Genomic DNA, 17,581 nt, shown 5'->3' with positions numbered 1-17,581 from the left:
CCTAAACATTGGACCAAAGTCTAGCTATAGGTGAAGGAACGTTAAGCACGGGTTTTATGTGAGATATTCCATATGCGATGCATTCCCTGCAAATACGCGACTTTATATTCTAGCGACACACATAGGTCCGCATTAGTGCAGGTACAGCAGCCGCCAACTACATCACCAAGAAGTTCTCAGGACAACTAAGCGGCGCAAACGCAATCTGCACAAAGAGTGTGCCTTTGAAGAATTCCCCACTGCTTCGATTAGAAACGGGAAGCTCTATACGCTCCATTATTTGCTGCGCTCACGAGTTGCTAATTTCAACGAATGAATCGGCAGGCTTCGCTATATCGCTCACGCTATGTATATAAAGTCGAGAGCAAAAGGGGTATACAACGCTCAGCCAGTGGCAGAGCTATGGAAACCTAGGGAAAACTGCATCGAAATGCCATCTAGCGACAGCGTAAGGGACAGTGACATCGGCACATGCATGCGCATAAAATTAGGCCTTGCCACTATTATCGATCTTGGATAGCTGTTTCTAGATAAAGCTGGGATGCAGTTTTCTCGAACTCCGCCACCTGCTGAGTGTTGTATACCACTTTTGCTCACGACATGCCTGGTGCATAACCTGATCCAGTATGCACATTATACTCAAAAGGACAAAGAGGCGGAAATTTTGCCGACTTCGTAGCGATCCATTAAGCTGAAGCAACGCAAGACAAAAACACATATATGTAATAAAGATAGGAAGAGGTGCACGTGCTGTGCTTCACGTGCATTTCGCCTCACGGTTCTCAAACCTAACAATGCAGAATGGAAATCAGGAATGTCACCTAAACAATGAATTAATATTTACAAATATACTTCAACTAAGAGAAGGTGTGCTCTGTGGCTGTGTTATATTTGTAACAATTAAATAACACGCATCGAGGATAATATGCACCTTTATAGCACCCAGGTGCCACTCTCCTATGCAAGGAGCGCGGACTCATCCAGCTCCCTCAGTCGAAGCCATCCCCCCCCCCCCTCTTTCTCACCGCCTGCCCCTAACCCTTATAAGAACGAAAAATCGACTACTTTCGCCGGCTTATATGCGAGCAAAACCAGTATACACACCACAAACTCTCACGCACGCACACCACAAGTATCGCAGTGGCGGGCGAATTGGCTTTCTCTGGCGCTTCTGCGTACAGAGCAGGAAACAGGTATGAGGTCACCTCCTCCCTAGTTCCCCCCTCTCTCTCTCCTTCCGGATCACAGACGAAACGTCTCCTCTCCCCTCTCCTCTTCCAAGCCCATCTTCGTCGAACGTCGAAGAACTCCCCCGCGTGCAGGTACCAGACCGAGAAGACGACGGAGGAGGAGAGAGGATGCTGGCCGTCCGTCCAGCGGGCGCCTCGTCTAAATAAGACCTCCGGGTTGAGCTGCTGGGAGAGGGCGGCGTGTGTGGCAGGGGGCGCGACGGATTTTGGCGGACGGAGGACCGACCGCCGGTGCGTTTACGAGCGCCAAGAGAAACCGCCGAAGCCGCGCCTTCTCGTTTTGGCGGCGGCGACCGGGCCACTCGGCGTGCCGACGACCGCGCATCGGAGAACGGTGAGGTCCTGTCCTCCACACGGTATTCCTACGTCGTCGGATTCCCAGTAAAGGCGCGAAAAGCGTTAAGGGAAACAATTAGTTCGCACGCAGGAATTAGATTTATTTCCATTTCCACGCCACTCTCAATACTCGTCAAGTAATCGCTCGATGCCACCCCTCTCTCTCTCTCTCTCTCTCTCTCTCTCTCTCTCTCTCTCTCTCTCTCTCTCCTGCCGCAGTGGTATAGTTTGAAGGACTTTCTTTGTCCTATCTATCTGTCTTTCGATAGAACATTACCAGGGTGGACCAGCATCCTTTCTCTCTTTCGTAATGCGAATACAGTGCCCCTGGCCTTACTCAACTCCCATACTTACAATGCAGAACCATCATGAATGAAGGCAAAGGGGGCTGCGAAAAAAGATTGAAAACAAAAAGGGAAAGAGGAGGCATGGAAGCATCTAAGCGGACATTGACGCCAAGTGCAGGGCGGGTTCTCTGCCCAGCGTCTAACTCATGACAAGCGATTGAACTAAAAGTGGAGACTGCGCTACAGCCAACAATGAATAAAGAGGGGGGGTGTCGACAGCAAAAAAGGGAAGTGACAAACAGCTAACGGAAGTTAACATCGCCGAACAAAGCGTCTCTGCTGCAGAATAAGCAGCGAAACCAACGGATCTGGGCTGCGAAGAGTGAACACAAAGAGCGCGTCTTCAGAGGCGCGTCGGCGACTACGCGATCTATGTGAACAACGCTGGTGGCACGTACAGAGCGAGTCGGAGTCAAGGAACTCGTCGCCGCGTATACAGCAGTCGCGCGCAGACGCGGGCCAATCGATGCCGCCACGGGCGAGGCTGGAAGCGAAGTTCGCCACAAGGCGCCGCCGACACGGGGCACCTCGCGACAGTAAACGCAGGAGAAAGTAAGAGAGATTTAAGGGATACATAAACGCTCTAAAGGCCCACACGAAACGAATAGCGAGTACATATACGCATTCGAGCACGTCGCTGTAAACAAATATTATGGAGCTCTGCACGTATACAAGAACAGCTGACACACACACACACACACACACACACACACACACACACACACACACACACACACACACACACACACACACACACACACACACACACACACACACACACACACACACACACACACACACACACACACACACACACACACACACACACACACACACACACACACACACACACACACACACACACACACACACACACACACACACACACACACACACACACACACACACACACACACACACACACACACACACACACACACACACACACACACACACACACACACACACACACACACACACACACACACACACACACACACACACACACACACACACACACACACACACACACACACACACACACACACACACACACACACACACACACACACACACACACACACACACACACACACACACACACACACACACACACACACACACACACACACACACACACACACACACACACACACAAAGTGAGCGCGCACAAGCCGGAATATATTTTCAAAGTCGACACTTAATGGCGTATTTCAGTCGGCGATCCGGAGCAGCTCTCTAAATCCGCAAAATAGCAAATACTAATCGGAAATCCGGCTTTAACAGGCACGCTGAAACACACTGGTGCATGTCGTGCAGTACAAAAACTTGAGCCTTAGAAAACTGGGCGAGTTGGATTGATTCATTTTAAAGCAGCGCGCTTGTGTCGTCTCCTGTTCTTTTAGTCTTGTGTTTCGCTCTGCTTTAAGATGAACGAAAACCTGCCCTGGATTGGCTGCCATGTATACATTGCGTGTAAGCAGTAACCAGGTGTGGAGACAGAGCTACCACTGCGCATGCGTGGTAGGCAAGCGGCTGGTCCTTCTATTTAACTCCATCCAGGGCTTAAAGTAAGGGGGGACTGAGACCCTCCGCCAGCCTTTAAGGGGGGTCTGAGACCCCTCCGCGCTCAAATATTGTATAAGGACAGCATGAATATGAAGCAGGCTGTCATCTTTCTTCTTGTCAGTGGTTGTCAGAAATTTAATTATTTCTCTATTGTTTCGGAATTTCCTCAGTATGTTTTCAAACACATTATTAACTTATTTTCTAAAACCCGAGAAGGAGAAAAATGATTTCTCCCCTTAAATTTCTGTAAAAGCATCTGCGAGCCAGGCCACTAGCCACTTTGTTTCTCTCCTTCTTTATTTCGCTTTCCACATGTGCTCGAACCACTAGAGACCCCCCCTCCGATGGAGCCAGACTTTAAGAACTGATTCCATCAGTATGTCTGCACTGTGATAGAAGTATCCCCTAGGAATCATGTATCCGGAGAAAAAAATTTGTAAAGAAAAAAATTTGATTCTCGCTCCAGATGTCGAGTACTGACAGACAGCAACAACCTTATCAAATGCTCCTGTTGTTGATGTTTTTGTGTGTAAGTACTTCTCCAGCAGCAGTTACACGTCTCGAAAATGTATAAACCATTTGGAGGGTAAAACATATAGCTTAGGCCTATCGCCTAGCCTAAATGATTGAATTAGAGCAAAAATGCTTACCTCTGCTCCCCCCCCCCCCCCCCCCCCCTGGTGCGACGTATAAATTGGAATTGGAATTATAGTCTTTCGGACTATAAAACATCGTGGACCAACTTAATTCAACGTGGATTCGTCGTGTTCCCGTCTTCCAAGAGTTGCTTCGTACATTTTGCCGCAGTTTACCAAAGCCGGTTTAGCGCAAACAGAGCCAGGGGCTGAATCGTAGGCAGCACAGGCGATATAGTTCAGCTTGATTGCGAAAGAAAAAAAAAAAACCCCTTTCATATTATGTCAAGCACGTTTATGTCGCGTGGTTGTCAAAGATGAAAGTGTGTATCTCTCGGCGTATTCTGCTGAATCGTCGGCCCTCAAGCGCGCCTACTTCGAACCGTAATTTGCCAACATACACTGAATGGGAAGCGGATGAGTGATACGGCGCAGTCGGAATTGCTCGCCCGTTTGCTTCTCACGGAGACCGCTCTCCAAAATAGACTCAATCTCTCTAAGAATGCCGGAGAGAAAGTGTGTGCCAACGACCACCAAAAGGGTCGAGGAACGCTCGTACGTTAGGAGCATGTATCAGCACGAAGCTTTGACGAGGTCTTCAGCGATCGATGCACAATACAAGAGAGTCCATGAGGCCGAACATCTTCCTTCGCAGATTCATCGGGGAGTTTTATACAAGGACCCGGGGTCGTAAAGACGTCCTCAGAGCGACGATCCAGTACATGAAATAAGGCCTCGACAATTCATTGCCCGGCCACGTCATTCCGGATGTTGCCCCACCACTTCTTCCTCCGAAAGAAAGAAAGAAAAATCAAGAACACAAGTTAGCTCTCTCTCGCACATTTGTTTGAAGAAGGGAATCACACCCACGCTTTTCCTGCTTTAAAGAAAAGAAGAGCTATGACGTAACAGCAACGGCAAAAAGAGGAAGTCAATAAAGAGCATCAAAGGCGACTCTGGGCACGGACTGCTCGCGTCAAACCGTCGGAGCGGAAATTATTCCCCTTTCCTGTCCTTAAAAGCGAACATGATGTTTAAACGCCCCCCCCCCCCCCCTCTTCCCGTGACGTCAGGAAACCGCCTCGTGTCACGCCCTCGACCGGGCGCGGATGCTTGGAGAAGAGAACGGATGCGCAATGCGTGCGGTTACGTTTTTACACACTCCCATACAACGTAATGTGGTTTTTGTTAGGGTGAGCTGGCGAGCTGTGATTCGAAGACGAGTGACAGAAGTGAGTCAGTCACGTGTGTCGGCATTTGCCTATAAGCCTGACCTTGGGTGAGGAACAGCGAATTCATTACAGAGATAACTACATTGGAATCGTTTCCCTCCAACCGAGCAAAAAGAAAAAATAAAGCCTGTTCGGTTCTTTTCTGCTCAGTAGGGGAGCGGGAATGATATACACGCGCTAATTTCAGCACCTGTCATAAACAAATTCAAGTGACCTATTAACTTTCGTAAATATGACACGCGCCACATCTCGTTCCAACTCGCACTATTAATCGCGAAAATGAAATCATTCCATGGGAACTATTTTAACAACTCTCGAGTGGCGGTTTTCACGAAATCGACGCAACCGTATGCCGCGCCGCCACCAGCAGTACTCGAAGAAAGGGCGCGCGACACCGCGCCGTTTTCTTTGAGTGCGCAGATGCTTGCTCTTGGTAGAGTTCTGGCAAAAGAAAAGAGAAAAAGAAAGGAAAACAAAAACAGCTTACAAGTCCTATTAAGTTTTGCGTGAGGACAGGAAGTTTCCACTCTACGTATTGTGGAGCGCTTGCGGGACTATGACAGCTGTGTCCTTATCAGGCGTCGAGCCCTTCTAAACTGATTATTTGAGTGAACTACGTAAATGCGAAGAGAGCTATTTGTTAAAAGCCACCGCCAGAGCAAACACCACTAGCTGATGTGCGATGAGTTTTTTGCGCGCTGATGACAATATAGTGGCAGGCCATTATGGAGACCTATAGTTTACCACTGCCGCTTACCGCCGCCGTATTCCGCTACCGCGAGCCATCAGCACAGCACGCACTGATTGGTCCCTGCGTGCGGAGTCCGCTGGAACTTGACAGGAGCGTGGCGCCATCTGTAGCCCTCGAGGTGGTCTGCGCATGCGTACTGACCCTCGCGCGGTAGCGATAGACGGCAGCGGTACAGGGTAGACGGTAGCGGTGGACGGTAAGCAGTAGCCCTGAACTAAATGTCGATATGAAGGCGTGCTTGTATATGGTGAGTATGGTTGCAGGGAACGGCAGAAAGTTAGGCGGGCGGATGAGGTTAAGAAGTTTACAGGGGTCAGGTGCATGCAGCTAGCACAGGACCGGATCGATTTGAGGGGTATAGGGAATGCCTTCGCACTGCAGTGGGTTACTACGGCTGAGCTACTACTACCATTGCTATTCTGCTAGTACTACAACTGCCGAGGCAATTATCTGGTTGGCACAGACAGCGCCGAGTGACGTATAAGCCGGAACAGTTGGACACGTCATTTTGGGGATCCCAATAAACATGTCGTCGCATAGACGGCGCATTGCCAGATGTTCTGCACTATAAGCTACACCACCGCCGCATGACCATGACCGCTTTGTCTACGCGACGCAACTGGCGCAACACGCGTTAAATGCGGTCAGCCCTATACCTTAAATAATTTCAGCGTGCTCCTTCAGGTTCGGTCAGAATTTTATCCACGAGGACATAACAGCCGGCAGGTGCTCTAATCATAATGTCAAGAATGAGTGCCATACCGAGCTGTTCACCAGCAGAGTGAAGAGCCTTGGCCCTTTTCCTTCTTTCTAAATGCACGTTGCTGCAAATTTCCAGCTATATATTCCGAAAGCCCACGCTTCTCCCCTCAGGAGAACAGCGTTAAGCAATCAATAAAAGTTTGCAGGGTGCTTCGTAACTACTTCAGCGCTGCCCTGCGATGATCGAATCGCCTGGCACTGATGCTAGCAGACGCCTGTGTCGCCTTCTTTGAGGCATTTTGGGGCGCTGGCTAGAGTGACAGCGGCAAAACGTTGTTTTCTCGCACACAAACGTCGCGATTACTTTTGCTGCCGACTGTAATGGGGTGACTTCTGCCGCGGTGCTGGGCCATAGGACGCAAGTTCGATCCTGGCCGATACGGCCGCGTTTCGATGGTGGTGAAAGGAAAGGCGCTCCTGTAATGTGCGATATCAGTGCACGCTGAAGGAGAAATCAATCAAAAGTCGTCCACTACCGCGTCCTTCATAGTCACTCTGGGACGCAAAACTCAACATGCCACACCATCAGGCACGTATGCATCTGCAAAAAAAGACAAGAAAAAGAATACCCGGCAGAAGAAACGTCACCCGAGAAAAGAAGTGAGTGAGGGCGGATGGGAGAGTATTGTATACAGCTCGAAAATTTCAAGCTTCAAACACCACGCTACCGCGATTCTCTCTCCAGAAAGCAACTGTGCTGTGTTGGCCATGGGAAAAAGAAGCGGAAAATAAGAAGAAAAGAAAAACAGTAGCCCTCCCACACACTAGTGCCCCCGCCTGGGCGATTCTTTCTTCCGAGATCCTGTCCTCCCAGGCGGCAAATTTTTACGGCTTTTTCGCGGAAGGCCGGAGCGTGCGCGCACATCAAAAGCTTCACCGCCGTGGCGACCCCTGAAGAGAAGCTAACAATGCGCGCAGGTAGCAGGTAAACAAACAAACAAACAAACAAGAAGAAACACGCGGACAGAGTAACGAAAAAGGAGCAAGCGGTCGACGACAGGCAAAACGTGGGTGAGGACAAGAGTGGGAGGCCCTCAGTCCTCACAAGCCTATCTCTGTGCTTCGGCCGGCTGACTCGCTCAACCATTCTTTCTCCCGTCCCTACCCTGTTGGTGCACGTCAGCATTTTTTTTTTCTTACCTTGAAAGCTACTTAGCAGGGAAACGAGCGAACCGAGCGTTGACGACGAGCAGAAAACGTCTCCCCCCATTGCAGGAGAAACAAACGCTTCGAGGCACTTGCCTAAAAAAAAAAAAAAAAAATATGGGGGGGGGGGGGGGGGGGGAGTATACGTTGAGGCGCTGGCCCCCGATGTTTCCACAATTTTCCACAGCGAAAATCTTTAAAATGTGCCCGCACTCTCAGGTCTTATAAAAGTGGCATAGGTGGTGCTCTTAGCTGCTACCTACACGAAGTCCAGTCATGTCACTAAGAGCACGTGATCTGCAACGGTTGCTAATTATGCTCGGGTTAAGTTGGTGGGATATATAAAACGACGTGGTACTAGTAAAGGCGCGTTTAGAGATGCGTTAGACAATGACTCATCCGTCATAACCAAATCGTCATCATCACCAGCACAATCGCCCGACGTCGCCTCGCGACAGCGGCTTGCATAAACAAAATGCATTGTGTACCGGGCAGATTCAGCCGGGGAAAAATCAGAAAGTGAGCATTTTTTGTTTTTGTTTTTTTCGAGTTCTCTGCACCTGGTGTATAGTGGCACACGCAAATTACTGTAGATGGCGAAATTCTGGCTTCGGCTAAGCAGCACGAAAATTTTGACTAAGTTCGCTCTAACTGATTACTACAAATCAACAGCACGGAGTAGGCGTGCGTATACCAACCAGTACACCGCTGAAAAATATCGGATAGCGAATTACAGGCGATACAGTGGAGCATCGTGTTAACAGCTCGGCGGGAAAAAATGTATAGAGCGAATGAATCAAGGGTCTCGGTGCTGTTTTATCGACATGGTATCACCTCACTTGCCAAAACTCCAGAATGCCGCCAAGAAAAAAAAATAGAGAGAGAGAGAAAGAGAGAGCGATAACATTATTGAAGAAATCAAAACTAGACCGACTGCTCTCACGAAGTGCTTCAGTCATACTCTGTTTTCGAGGATCAATCCAAGAGCAGCAATAGATAGTGCGATGAGGGATAGAGAGGAGATTTAAATGGAAAAAGCCCGAACGACGTCAGAGGCATTCTCTAATCCGCCAGCGTCGGCGCCTACTGAAAAACGGGAATGTGTGGAGAGGAGTGGTAAGCGTGTACCAACTGCACTGCTCGGGGAAGCGTTACGCCGAACGCCTGTGCCACCGAGTCGACGCCGACCTGGGGCCCCCTTTAAAGCATATGTATCAAGGGCTCTCCTCTGCACGCCAAGACAAGGGCGAGACGGGAGATTTCAGGCTGGAGAGAAACAAAAAGAAGGGCCCTTCTCACGCGACGATCTGCTCCGAGCCACGTGCGCGGCCCGATCCACAGAAGACAAGAGGAGCGACGGGCCATGCATAGCTGAAGACGACGCCAGGCGCGCGACCGCACAATGGCACGCCGTTTGTCCATCCCACAATATACACATAGCGACCGCATGGCCCCCGGCGTTGCATCGTCATAACCTGCTCGGATGCGCATCGCCCACCACCGCCCCTCCCTACGTGTCCAAAAAAAGAAACCGGGCCACTACCACCGACGGTGAGATGACAATCGCGTTGCTGCTCCTTCTTCATCGTATGTGGCCGAGCTGTCCCGCCCCTTTTTCATCTTGGCGCTTGCAGCAACAAAGCCGGCGGCGCAGCCGAGCCCTCAGGGTGGAGGGGGATGAGCGTACTGCAGCACGACGCTGGCGAGCGCTTTGTGCGCTGGCGTCCAGCGTCGAAGCCTGTCGCACTCACCGAGTGACCCGCAGCGCGTGAGCATCGGCCACCACATCGTCCACCCCATCGGTGTATCTGGATGCGTTCACTACGGCACAGTGCGGCCTTATAAAGGCACAAAGCATGGATAAGCATTGGAGTACGCTATGCGGTTCATGGCGAGGGGGAAATAATCCAAATGACCTAAAAACACTAAAAACAAACACAGTTGGCGAAAGTGGCTCCTGCAGGTCGACAAGTATACAAGAAAACCGTGACGGCGCAGTGACGTTCGGTATGGATTGGTTTGGTATAAATGGTTCAGCGCCGTAACGCGACATCGGCTGTGATATAGGCTATATAGCGGATATCAATAAACTAAATCTTAGACCCGATGTAGATGGCACCATTTTTAGGTAAACAATGCATGCACTTTACGATTCTACGCTACCGCGCCTGAAGGCCAGCGACAGGGCTGCATTCGTTCTTCAACCGCGCGGCCCAACACTGCATATCATCTCGGAGGGGGCCGTAACCACCGCCAACGCCCGATAAAGACCTCACGCAATGAGGGCGGCACTATATGTTGCAGAGCATACCTGCTTGGTTGGGCAGCAAGAGCTTGGGTCGTGTGCATACGAGTAATACCTGGCAGTCGTATGGTATGGTATCGCATGGTATGGTATGGTACGGTGTGGCATCGTAAAAAAAAATACAAAAAATTTTCTGTTGTTACGACAGAACTTTCTTTAGAAGCATCAGAATTTTCTGTAGTCACATTAGAAAAGTACTACAGAAAAATCTGACGTTTACCACAGAAATACAGAATATTTTGTCGTACTTTAGACACGGTTCCGCACCGTACCCAGCCGGGTACGGTGCGGTACGGTACGGTACGGTACGGTACGGTACAGTATGGCATGCTGTGATAGATGTCGATGTGGTACGGTAGTGCACGGTATTGTGTGGTAAATAATAGCAGTACGAGATGATACAGTATGGTGTGCATGATATCTTATCACGCTTTGGCTTAATTGCCACATAAAAAAAGTTGCACTTTGTTTGATTTTAACCGTGTTTAGCACTATAAGAACTGCTGAGAAATTAACGATGTAGCAAAATAATAATTTAACGGAGAACATTCTTTCCACGAGTAACTACCAACTGAAATGTGCTGATGTATACCTGTCTAGACGCTCCAAGTGTCCTCCAAACGAAATGACGCCCCTTACTGCCACGCACATGACCACAGAACTGCCACGAAGCCAGATTTTACGTTTTTGTTTTCTTGTTTTTGTTTAATCCCAGGAAGGACTGAAGATGACGCATCGTATTCAGAAAATGCTAGGGAGTGGGGCAGCTTGATTTTAGAAGCTTCGGCCCCCTCTCCTTCTGCATTTCCTGTTGAAACCTGCTCGTCGCAGATGGCATGCATACGTTATCCCACATGTTCTTCCCATATAAGCTATTTAAGAAGGTTATACGGCTTCCCGTAAGGCGGGGGATTGTACATTACTGATATGACTCTTGTGATTACGGCTCATCTCGATCGTTAACGCTGTCTCAAGCCAGCGGTTTGAAGCGAGTGTAATCAGTCTAGGCGCAATTTGATTCCGTTTTGTCCAGAAGGAAGAACTATGTGACTAACCGCTCGTTAGAATTAAGTCAATCGTGGTTCAGGTGCTCAATGAGCGATGGGCAACAGCTGCGCTTTTCCTCGTAGAAGATTCCTTTCCGTGAATTGGGCGCTGCTGCTCCAAAATAATCACCGCGCGACTCAGCGCCCCGTTTTAAAGGAGGGCGCAAAATACGTCATCGTGGAAGACAACAAGATCCCGAAGAGGGCGCCGCGAGCGCGTAATCCGTAAGGTACGCAGTCCGCAGCGCTCGCGCAGCATTCCAGTTGTCAGGAGGTTCGCGAGCGCAGAGAAAACGAAGCGTGGTCGTCGGCAAGCCCGGTTCTCCAGAGAAGAAAAGAGCAGCAGGAGAAGCGGCTCGTCGTCGCCGGCCGCTCCGACGAGACCCGGCAGCCAAGGGAGGGCAAGGCAGGGGCGTCGGTGTGGCTTCGTCGGCGGCGGCGGCAGCATTTTTTCCCACGTCCCCGCTGACCCAGAGTCAGGGCGCGGTCGCTCTTCGGGACGACGACGCCGCTCGGCTTCTCGGTGGGCCATCGCCGCCGCGGAGGGATGTTGGGAGCAGGCAGGAGGAGAAAGAGAGAAAAGAAAAAAGAGATAGAGAGATGCACGCAGTCCGCGAGAAGTCGGTGAACAGTCTGCGTAGGTGTAAGTGCAAAGGACTCGCGAAGAAACAACGTTAAGTAAGGAAGCACAGAAGGAACGTGATAAAAAAGGAAAGAAGTGGAAGAAGAAGGCATGAAGAGAGAAAGATGAGGATAAGAAAGGACGAAGGAAAAGAAGAAGACCTAATCGCCTCGCCCGTTGCGGTGAGCGACGCGCACTGCCCCCCGACCGAAACTTCTGTGGAGAAAAGAGGTCGGATCTGCAAGCACAACTCTTTGCACTCGCCTCTCTGATGGAGTGGCGGTCAAAGAGACTTTTTCGCGACGATGTCCGTGGTAGAACAGCGTCAATCATCTCTTACACGAAGGGTGCTCTCATTGCGTGCTGCACCTCTGAGCAGTTCCCAGGAAATGTCATGACAACGCCCGATCCATCAGACCCCCACCCGCCTCAGGAACACCGCACGAGGAAGTTGATAGCATGCAAATAGAGAGAGAGAGAGCTCCGAATTAACACCTATCCACATTTTGTACAGCCTCCTTCGCATCATACGTATTCCATGATCTACCCCGACAAATGCATACAATGCGACGACTCCCCCACCCTGTATATCACACCACATGGTCTTGCGACAAAGTGAAAGCAGCCCCAGTGATCACCCCAACCCAAACCAGAGCAGTGGGAAGCCGCGCTGATCAGATCTAGCCCGCAAAACTAACACGGTACCTTGTGCACGGGTTCAGCTGACAGGAAAAGTTGCAAGTGTCCTGAACTGCGGGGGCCTCCTTTTAAAGCAATGAATTCACCATCGCAATCACCGTTCTCATCTATCATTTTAACGTCACTAAACAATGCTTGTCTAGGACAATAGGAGCACATTATCGACAGTGATATATATATATATATATATATATATATATATATATATATATATATATATATATATATATATATATATATATATATATATATACACACATTAGGTGGAGAGGCCAGTGCGGGCTCGACACCCTTTGCGCATGCGCAGCAGAGCAGGGCGCTATAGGATATCGCTGTCCAACTGAACACGTACCAACTCTCCCCAATCGTTGGTATTTTGTCGTCGTATTCCTGTGCGCATCTTCGGATCAAATTGAACAACCACTTGAGTTCATTCCTACGGGCATAAACAGATGAGAATGACAAGGGAATTTATACGCAATCAGGAAGTCCTGTCCAAGTGGAAAGTTTCTATGAACGCGGATACGGAGAGAAAAAAATCCCTGCGCGTGCATGTTTCGGTCACGTGCCTCGTGTTTCGATAGGAAATCTCGGACTAGTGTTCTCAGTTTTGTGCACATTGTACTCGGTAGTATACTGATGCACTGTCGACTGTAAGAAAAGAAAAGCTTCAAACGGTGGCGTTTCGGAAGTCGGTGTCCCGTATCAGCTTTCGAAATGCAGAGCTGCTCGATTCATTTGGAGCGAACAAGAAGCTGAGTAGAAAAAAGAATGACCGTTAATTTGTATCCATCAAGACCTTATTCTTTTGCAGCCGTGTGCCATGTTCTTTTCTGCCGTAACGTGTTTTGGCCTCCCTCCATTGCCGATACGCGAGTGGAAACGTTCGGAGGAGTCGATGCTTCCAGGGCAACCGCGACTCCCTTTGCACAAAGTATTCTGCAAGCCATCACGTAGCGCACCTAAGAACAAACGTGCGTTCGCTCGCTTCTTCCTTCGCCGTGACACTGTCTGACAGGGGTGCAATCACATGCACCCTTCCTCGGGTTCGACGAACCATTGGCGCTTGCTGCGGTGAGCTCTTGGATTTCAGCCAGGCCTGGCTCTCTTTTCCTTCAACTGTCTTTATGCCTGTGTGTGTGGCGAGTATTTTGGGAGTCCCAGGAGCCCCTTTCGTCGAGAGGGTTAAGTAGTTGCTGTGGTTCGGTTCTAAACTGTGCCGACACTTCCGCAAACGATCGGAGAGAGCGGAGTTTGTACACACGTGATTTGAGACTTCGCTTCTGATGAAAGAGTTGAAACAATGCGAAGTGTGTGCGTTCGCTCGTTCGTTCGTTCGCGCGCGCGCGTGTGTGTGTGTGTGTGTGTGTGTGTGTGTGTGTGTGTGTGTGTGTGTGTGTGTGTGTGTGTGTGTGTGTGTGTGTGTGTGTGTGTGTGTGTGTGTGTGTGTGTGTGTGTGTGTGTGTGTGTGTGTGTGTGTGTGTGTGTGTGTGTGTGTGTGTGTGTGTGTGTGTGTGTGTGTGTGTGTGTGTGTGTGTGTGTGTGTGTGTGTGTGTGTGTGTGTGTGTGTGTGTGTGTGTGTGTGTGTGTGTGTGTGTGTGTGTGTGTGTGTGTGTGTGTGTGTGTGTGTGTGTGTGTGTGTGTGTGTGTGTGTGTGTGTGTGTGTGTGTGTGTGTGTGTGTGTGTGTGTGTGTGTGTGTGTGTGTGTGTGTGTGTGTGTGTGTGTGTGTGTGTGTGTGTGTGTGTGTGTGTGTGTGTGTGTGTGTGTGTGTGTGTGTGTGTGTGTGTGTGTGTGTGTGTGTGTGTGTGTGTGTGTGTGTGTGTGTGTGTGTGTGTGTGTGTGTGTGTGTGTGTGTGTGTGTGTGTGTGTGTGTGTGTGTGTGTGTGTGTGTGTGTGTGTGTGTGTGTGTAGGGGGGGGGGCTTGCGCGCGTGAATGCTTCGGTCAGTAAATGTGTGGACGACCTAAGGAATGAAGGCTGCACCGAAAAACAATGCCATCTGGACCTATTTCGGGTTATTGTAGGTACTTGGCCAAGGCTTTTTTACCCTGCGCTGACATATATACCTTTCAACAAACCAAACTGCTGCACACCCTCGCACTTTGCTGAAGTAACGCTATGCGTTCAGTCTATAGAGCGGTGAAGCGGGCTTCCAAATTGGTCTCACTTGCATGACGAAATGACATGACAAGACCTTCAGTGTCTAGTGTGAAACAGGGGCGGTTCGTATTGCAAAGCGCCGTCTGGAGGCAGGACCCGAACAAGTCTAGTGCACTATACGTGCCATGTTTTGACCGCTATCGTTCCACGCGTGACGTCAGTTTTCACGGGAGAACCGCGGAGTGTTTAAAATTCCCGCGCGAAGCTATGTGGCTGTGACGTAATCACCCCGTCAACCAACAAGGACTGCGCTGCCATAATAGTTACTCCTACAAAGACCAAGTGCATTTAGTGATAGTTTATCTCCCTGCGATTCATCTCCCTACGGCTTGATTAACGTGGGGCTTTGTGGGGCTTTATATGGATGTGCGGTGGTCACTTATACGACTGGTAGCTGGATATAAGGTGGTAGCTTAGGACTTAATGCTGACAAATATGCGCGATATATATTTGAGGCAGAAGTTAAATGATGGCTAATTAAGCGCGAAGTAATTACATGTGATGTACTCGAAACAGGATCCACAAGGGAAGCCACAGATATCTATATTGTAAGGTAAGGTAGACCTTAACCCTATCCCATCATACTTTTAAAGGCGAAGCTTAAGTGTCCATCCATAATTTTTAACGGCAGACAAATTTTGTCACAAACTATCATTTAAAAGCCTGCATGACAATGGGGAGGGAGGGGAGAGAAAACGAGAGAGAGAACGCGTACGCTGGGAATAATGAGGAGCAGATGAGCACCGAGGCAGGTCATCGCTTATCCATATAGCCCACACCGAGCTGTTCGGACGAGCTTTTGGGCTTGCGCGTTTCCCGGAATGCGGAACCACGCGCCCGCCCGAGCGCGTCCAATGACGCGCGCCTGCGCGACCACTGCGCCAACGCTCGCTTACGTATGGTGCACAGGGAGGGCCACTTGGCTCCCCGGGGCAGGTAATCACATCACGGAAACTCATCGCCACCGAAGTGAGGATCCAGAGCAAAAGAAAACGAAAGGAAGACGGAAAAGATTGGAGAAAGGGATAAAAAAGAAGAAGGAATGATGCAGGACAGGAGGCGTCACCACCCCCCTGGGCGCGAGTCCGCGTTCCTCGCAGCTGTGCTCGCTTTTTTTAATTGGGCCCCACCCACCACAGTGGCCGCGGCGGCTCCGCTCAGGCGCACCACCGCCACACGCTGTGACGCGGAATGAGCACCGGCCGCATGGAGCTGCGGTCGACCGATTGGCGTTCTACTCCTTTCGTAACGAGTGCGACTAGCGCCGGGTCCGTGTCTAATCTTTGTTCAATTGGTTTATCCCAACCAGACATGGCAGTAAGTGAATTACAGTAATGAAATTACTGTAATTTAATTACTTTTTGGTAATTTGTAATGTAATGAATTACTTTTTCAGTTTGGCAATTTATTAATGTAGTGAATTACTTTTTAGTAGTAATTTCGCAGCAAAGTAATTAATTCCTCTCGAAATTACTTTTACTAAAGTGCGCCACTACTCCTTCAATAGACAACAAAGTAGAGTGAGCGAAAGCAGGAACGACGTGCTGCAATCCGAAGCCAGCGTAACGGATTGGCAAAAGGAGACAGAATTGATCAAACTATAGTCAACTAGAATACCCTGGAGAACAAGTTGTTGTTTTGTTTAATAGCTTTACTTAGTTTTTGCATTTATAGAAACTAGAAAGTAATTTCAAAGTAATTGAATTACTCAGTAGAAGTAATTGCAATGCAATTTCATTACTTTGGGGAGCAGTAATGAGCAACGTAATTTAATTACTTTTCTGCGATTTTCAGCAAAGTAATTAGTAATGTAATTTAATTCCTTTTCAAAAGTACTTCTGCCATGTATGATCCCAACAACAAAAAACGCATCCCACGCGATTTCTCATTGTAACCCATATCGTTTAGCTCCATTAGACACTGATTTCACCGCTGTAGAACATTTGTCGCAAATATAGATCACGTGAAGCCTGCTTCTAAGTCGTTAGTAGGGCGTCAATATACGACTTGTAAAAGTCCTATAAACTTGTCAACGGTGAGATAGAGGATTCCTCTAGGTGTTCAAGGGGAAGCATTGCAACCGTGGCAGTGCAAACTTGAGCAACGCTGCACGACGCATGAGCAAAACTAGTGAGATGCATACTCGTGACAAATGCTGTATCCGATAATGTGCCGTGCACGGGCACGCGAGCAACGCTGACAGCATGTTTCACTCACCGCGCTTCTGCGTTCCGCAGGCATTCTTGACCTTCTTGCTGTGGGCCTTGACACCGCTCTGTCCTATCTCCTTATTTTTTCATAGTTGTGTGCGCGTTGCTGATACAAATACATCGGCCCGTGCCTTACCACCCGGACCTGCTCTTGCGCTAACACCACCAGTGGATAGCTATACTGGGCGTATCTTGACAATCAGCTGCGGGTGGTTTTCCTACCAACATTGCGCATATGGCCTACCAAGGATCAACGTCACCGACTGTGTCATGCACTTCTGGCGCCTACTTAACATTTCACTCACCGCGCTTCTGCGTTCTGCAGGTATTTATGTTAAGAAAAGCAGTAATCGATGCCTGCCGTTTCTCCCGTGCCCAGAAGTATTCCTTGACATTGCTTGTGAATGTTTCTCAACGTTCTTCCTGCTACTATGTTCCGGTGACATCGATGCAAACCCGGGACCCAACGCTCGCTCCGAAACCGAGCTTGAAAGCTTGTCCGTGACCGGAC

General features: G+C 49.4%; 1 protein-coding gene across 1 annotated transcript in view; it reads right to left on the bottom strand.

Annotated features, from left to right (window-relative positions):
• LOC146190055 (protein rhomboid-like) overlaps window positions 1–17,581 on the bottom strand; it is a 241,870-nt gene that overhangs the window by 132,853 nt on the left and 91,436 nt on the right. The window lies entirely within an intron of this gene.

Source organism: Amblyomma maculatum, chromosome 5, assembly GCF_055883805.1.
Source record: "Amblyomma maculatum isolate TAMU_Amacu chromosome 5, ASM5588380v1, whole genome shotgun sequence".
In the NCBI taxonomy this organism is placed as follows: Eukaryota; Metazoa; Arthropoda; class Arachnida; order Ixodida; family Ixodidae; genus Amblyomma; species Amblyomma maculatum.
This window is presented reverse-complemented; position numbering and strand designations above follow the sequence as displayed.